Below are 6,467 nucleotides of genomic sequence, written 5' to 3' on the forward strand. Positions count from 1 at the left end.
GCCTGCATCTAGTAACAGGGAGGGTATAATTGGACTGGGAGAGTATACCCTGACCAAGGAAAGATGTAGAGGGTCCACGAAGGATAGATACTGCCCCAAAAATAATAAACGGCCTTATTTACTTGCTGGACTCATTGATACAATGTTATATCAGAGCCGCGCACGCCTATACACCTTAAGAGGGACTGCTCTAGCAGAGGCACTCACATGCCGGAAGTTGGGCGACAGCCATTCAAAATTGGTGTATAGGCGTGCGCGGCTCTGAGCTACGGCTTTTGTAGCGTTGTTAGGGTAGTAAGTACAAACAGCCTCCCTTCCGCAGCGAGAATGGAGGACGAGGAGCTGGAGGCCATCAGGAAGCAGCGGATGTCTGAGCTGCAGGCCAAGCACGGGAACAATTCCGGAGATCAGGCACAACAACAAGAGAACAAACAAAGGGAAACGGAGGTGAGAAACAGTATCTTAGCGCAAGTTTTGGAACAGTCCGCTCGTGCAAGATTGAGTAACTTGGCTCTTGTGAAACCAGAAAAAGCCAAAGCTGTGGAAAATTATTTGATTCAGATGGCAAGATTTGGACAACTCGGTGGAAAGATATCTGAACAAGGGTTGATAGAAATTTTGGAGAAGGTCAGCCAGCAGACAGACAAGAAGACAACAGTAAAATTTAACAGAAGAAAAGTCATGGATTCTGATGATGAAGATTGAAATATTAATTTTCTACACATTTGTCTTTGGGAGTCGAGGGGTGGACAGGTGTAAAATGGAAGAAAATATTGGGACGATGCTTTTTACTCAGTGCATGCATTTGTGGACAAAAAGCCCTGTGTCATCAAGACCTCTGTGTGATACTTGTAGAAGAGAGGAGTGTAATTAAATGGGCTAGTCATGTTATTGTAAAACTGTGTACAAAAGCCAGCTGGAGGAGACTTTTGTTTACAAGCATAGCTTGTCTCTATCTTTTAAAAAACTAACTGTGTTGCATCTTTCGGGTGGAGGCCTACAAAGATTATCTACTCGGGTATCTGAGACATGTGCATTGCACTCTGTTGGATTTTGCTCCCAACAAACTATGCTGAATGGAATCCTCCTACACCAATTTGCTATTCAACAAACATCTTTTTCTCTAGATTGCAAATACACAGTGCCTCTCCGGTTTTCTGATATTGCTTTTAGATTCATGATATCCACTGTATTATCAGATTGAACGTTATAGTAAAAAGTGCTTTTCTGCTAAGTTTACAGGTACTGACCCAACATAAGGTAGCCTTCTGAGTTTAGCAACGTAGAAATGATTAAAAAACAAACCATAACTGTGTTCAAACACAACACACACAAAAAAAAAAAGATACAATGTTATATCATCAGATATATAATTTTGCTGGTAGATCCCTACATTTGTAGAAACTTGAAATGTCCATTTTATGCAATCCTGAAAACACTTACAAACAATAAAAAACACAGTGCAACTAGGCATTGCATAGAACATGCAAAATGAGCAGTGTGGACCCTGGATATGGCCCTAAACCAGAGCTTGTGTCTAGAGCATTTAGTGTAGGGACAAAGTACATTATCAGTTGGTTTAGTGGCCTGCACAGGGCTTGACTTCAAGCAGCACTCCCGAGGCACCACACAGCATGCCTGAAGAGTGTTTGCAGCTTATTTGGTCGTTAAGCGGCTGGGTCAGCGTGATAAGGCTGTTAAGGGCCTGTGCTAATAGATTGCTGTGCACTACCAAAGGCTGCATGCATATGTTTCAATGGCACAGGTCTGATACCCAAACACCACTATGAACAGCCAAATGAATCCACATATTAGAAAATGGTGTGGGGGTTGGCCGAATCGGAGATTGAACATATAGCATGCCCCCAAACCTTGCGGATTAGTTTCAATGGCTGCGATCAACAATGTTGAGTGTGTAGTAGGTTGGGTGCAGGACCTGGTGGGTTAGTAAACAAGGGGGGTTGGGCCTATAGATAGCACCCAAACAGGGCCTCTTATAAAGTAATATCAACAATACAATGTATGGGTTCTTTAGTTGAGATATAATATTTAGCAATAGAACCACATTTACAATCATAGTGGTCTTTCACAATCATTTTTTACTTTTAGAAGCAATTGTGAACATTTATAGCATGTCTTTTTTGAAAGGGCAATTTTTTTGGGTTATTTACATATATAAATGTCACAATACTAGTTAGACAAGCAAAAATATTGACATTGAAATACAAAAACACAATAATAGTGAAATAGACCAGTCCTTCACTCTATAAATAGAACACATGGCGGAACTTGTGTACCGCTTTGGCCGCCATAAGTGTGGCAGGGTATGCTCAGACGTGAGTCCCTTGCTCACTTTGCCACTGGATTCAAGCAAACCGGGCTGGAGATGGCTGGAATGCCAGAAACCGGTCCTCGGAAGCTTGTTTCCGGTCCAGGGAAGGCATGGCTTGGCAGTTCGGGCTGGACTGTTCCCATGAGGCACAGGGTCAGACTGATTTGCATATAGCCATGTCTGAACTGGGGTGGCAGAGTGGGCTAAAGAACGGTGATGGATCAAACCCAGATCTTTTGACTGGGTGTGAGTGTTTGATTGGTTCTGATGCTCCGTCCATCACCACCCCCTTTTGTACCGGAATTTTCATTTAGGCATCAATCAAATTATACATCCTGCCAGTGAGAGCTAGTTGGGGTTGTGTAGTACAAGAACATGCAAATTGCAGTGTTTCCTGACTTCTGATAGTCTGTTCAAATAATGTATTTCCCCATTGGCACAGGTCTAACACCCAACGACCACTATGAATAGCCAAATTAAATTATTGAAAAAGGCATGGTGGATGGCCGAATTGGCGATTGGACCTATAGCATGCACCCAACCCTTGCAGCTCAGTTTCAAAGGCTGTGATCAACAATGTTGAGTGTGTAGTAGGTTGGGTGCCGCACCTGGTGGGTTGGCAATCTGTGATGTTAACTCATTTTGCACATGGTTTAAGTCGATGCACAGCCGTTGTTGGGTGACTGGGATATTGAGAGTAGGGCCTGGTCAAACAAAGTGGGCAGCTACAGTGCAAATGCTGCTCACAAAAAAAACACATAAACAGCTTACAAAATGATGGGAAAATGTACATACAGATCTTATGAAACGTTGAAGACCGAAAAGGAAAAAATGGCAACCCTGATACATAAAAGTGACGTTTAAAATTTTAAATTGAAACCATACAAAACAGATCCTATAGCCATTTCCAGGAGTATCACCATGAATTTCCTAATTTCCTTTGGATTAAATAGTTACATGCACTACATGACTTGGATTCCAAAATGAAAAATAATGCTTTGCTTTAAAAAAAAATGATATATGTAACTCTGTATAACAATACAAACTGTCGCTGGCATTACCAAATAAAATAAAATGCAATTCAAAGCGTAATACTGAGAATGCATTGATTCCGTTAATTAAAAATTCAAAAATTATATTGCACATGACAATTGAGCCCTATTAAAACGAAGCATTTCCGTTATTGTTTTTATTGACCAAGCAATCCTCAAAAGTGTGGTTTATAGTGACTGATTTAATATGCAGTGAAGTATATCAATCAACGTAAAAGCCACAATTGGCATATATTGAAAAAAATATTAAATTCCACTGAACTATAGACATGAATTGAGAGTTGATTTTTTGCGGGTTACTCGAAATAGTTGCATTTCTTCGATAAAACACATGCAGGCTTGGTAACAACAATATTCAAGTGTGTGTACTGATATAGACACATATACAGAGTATGATTTAAACCAATCAAATTTGCGTTACCCAGCCTTTCTCTCCATGTGAGAAATTGATTGGCTTTGATGGAGAGAAATGTGAAGCACACTTGGAGAAAATCTATGTCTTGGGGGCATTGTATAATGAACAACTCACCGTCCTCAATGCAAGAGGGCAGACTATTTTAAGGAAGGAATGCACTGTAGGAAGATAACCTACAGCAGTTCCCTTTCTTACAATTTCTAACATTAAACTTTCCCCCTTTTAGAAAATAATTGAATTAAAAAATATAATCTCCTAGCTGTCTGACTTGACTTTTATTGCAGCACATTTTTATGAATGTTTAATTATCTTTTTGAACAGTAAACACAATTAAATAATTCAGATTCTAACAACTGGCATGCTGCGTCCCCAAGTGTATTAATAGAATAATTATCACAAAAAAAATGAATGACGGAAATTTGCCCAAACTAAGGGCCATACTATCAAGAACAGGCTATACAATAATCGCCGCTTTATCGGCAGGAAACTGCCGCTAAAGTGGCGATAATGGGCTTGATAATAGGCCCTTGTGAATTTCCATAGCAGCCCAGGTTCTGGTGTTAACCTGGGCTGCTATGGGAATTTACATGTCCCGCCAGCTCAATAGAAAGTTCCAAAGGGCCTTCTTACACTTGCATGGGTTCCATCTCAGATCTAAACATGGATGTTGAAATTAGGGATTCTAGCCAATCAGTGTGCTGGGGAAGTAAACATTCCACCCATCAACAGCAAATTTCCCTTCTTGCTAAATGTATAGCATAAAAAAGGAATGATCTCGCTGGGCCTGTGATTTAGTCGGAGATTCCAAAGATAATCATAAAGAGGCTTAACTTAACTTGGAATCTAAGGATGTTCGAGATGGAGTTACCGACCTTCATCCAGAATTCTAGAATAGCCAGACATTCCAGTAACATGTGAACGTCCGATGCGCTCTCCAGGCCGCACTTCACACATTGTATGGGAGGCCCTTTTGTCATCTTTGAGAGCCTTTGTGGGGTTAAGAAGGCCCTAGGAATTGAAAATAGATGATTTCTCCTTAACCAGCTCGGCTTGACAATAAGGAAAAAGGTGCTCAATGATACTTGCCAGAGTTTTTCGCAGTGCACTCCGGCAGGCAAACGCCCCACAGATCTTCTGCCACTCTCAAGTCCCCATCTATTGCTTCTTCAACTTCCCAGGACCAGGTGGAAACCTCTTTCTTCACCGGAGGTTTTGGCACCAAGTGTTCTCTAAGAGGTTACATATGCCAATTGGAGACTTCAGGTTTTGGGCCCAGCTTCTCAGTTGGAATACTTCAATTTGGAGCTGCTCCCCTCCAAGTAGGTTATAGCTCAACCATTCCTCAAGTTCAAGTTTGTTAACAAAACTATCTTCTGTGTAAAATTTCTGAAATAAGTCGTAAAAAGCTCCCTCTATTTCTGAGTCGGTAGTTCATTTGACCTTGCTAACTGTATCCACTATTTCCCTTATCGAGTTACGTATTCTTCCAGTTTTTACTTTCCAGGCCAACAATCTCCCTCCCCTACCACGTATTCAAAATGAGCCAACTTGATCACCTCCCAGTGCTTTGTAGCCCTCATGTGTAGGATATTATCCAGCTGTTCCTTCAATTTCTTCAGTTTATCTTCATCTCCCTGCCTCATATCCAATATGCCACATGTAAGCCTCTAAGATCTTAATTTCTATTTCTATTTGGGCAACCTCCTCTCTGTACCGCCTATTTATGAAGCATAGTCTTCTGGTGATTTTCCCCTTAAATAAGCTTTCAAGGTGTCCCAAACTATTGGACTAGAGGCTGTCCGGATGTTATGGCTTAAGAATTCCTTTGTCTCAAAACGCAGATAATTAATTTCTTCTGTATCCTGGAGCAGCATCCGGTCCAGAGTCCAGACTCTCCCGACAATCCTGTTTTTCAATCTAGGTACAAATATACCCCTGAGTGGTCAGAAAAATGGCCGTCAGATACCCAATGTCCTGGATTTCCTCTCTCAGGCTTAGACTGACCAAAACATTGCCTATTCTGGATCTATGGCCATATTTTCTATTGTAATAGGAGGCACTCAGCTGGAGGCCAGATCTATCCCTCCAGACATCACTTAGCCTCGTCTGCTTCATCATCAAATGTACTTATACACGTGATTTAGGAGCCGCCACCGCTCTGCTGTTTAGCAATTTATCCAGCTTGGGATCTAAAACAATATTAGGGCTACTGCCCCCCTGTGCAGCCCTAGAGACCACCACGTCCCTTGGGCTATTTTCATTATAAATGTTTTTTAAATAGAGGGTAGGTCCTGGGGGATGGGGTCCCCGGTGCAAAACTGGCCCAGGGAAGGGCGGTGCATTTGCAGAGTAGTGAAGAAATGGGGTGTGCCCTCCGACAACCTCTCAGCAATCCCACAGTGTGGGACATACTGGCGGTAAAAGGAGGAGTAGTTGGCCTCCAAGGACACTCTGGAGTAAAGTGGACTTCATCAACCAACCAGTAGTGCACCAGGAGGTGTATTTGCAGAGTGGTGGAGAAAGGGGACGTTGCATCCAAAGACCTCTCAGCAATCCTGCTGTGTGTGACTTACTGGAGGTAACAGAACGGGTTCCTGGCCCCAATAACTCTCAACATCCAAGGGGACTTCATGCCTCAACCAGCAGTGCACCTGAAGGTGTTTTTGCG

At 42.1% G+C, this 6,467-nt stretch overlaps 1 pseudogene; it reads left to right on the forward strand.

The window, feature by feature from the left end:
- Positions 1-306: 306 nt before the first annotated feature.
- LOC144792437 (programmed cell death protein 5 pseudogene) lies at positions 307-1,317 on the forward strand (annotated as a pseudogene).
- Positions 1,318-6,467: the final 5,150 nt, after the last annotated feature.

The sequence above is a fragment of the Lissotriton helveticus genome, chromosome 11 (assembly GCF_964261635.1).
Source record: "Lissotriton helveticus chromosome 11, aLisHel1.1, whole genome shotgun sequence".
Classification (NCBI taxonomy): Eukaryota; Metazoa; Chordata; class Amphibia; order Caudata; family Salamandridae; genus Lissotriton; species Lissotriton helveticus.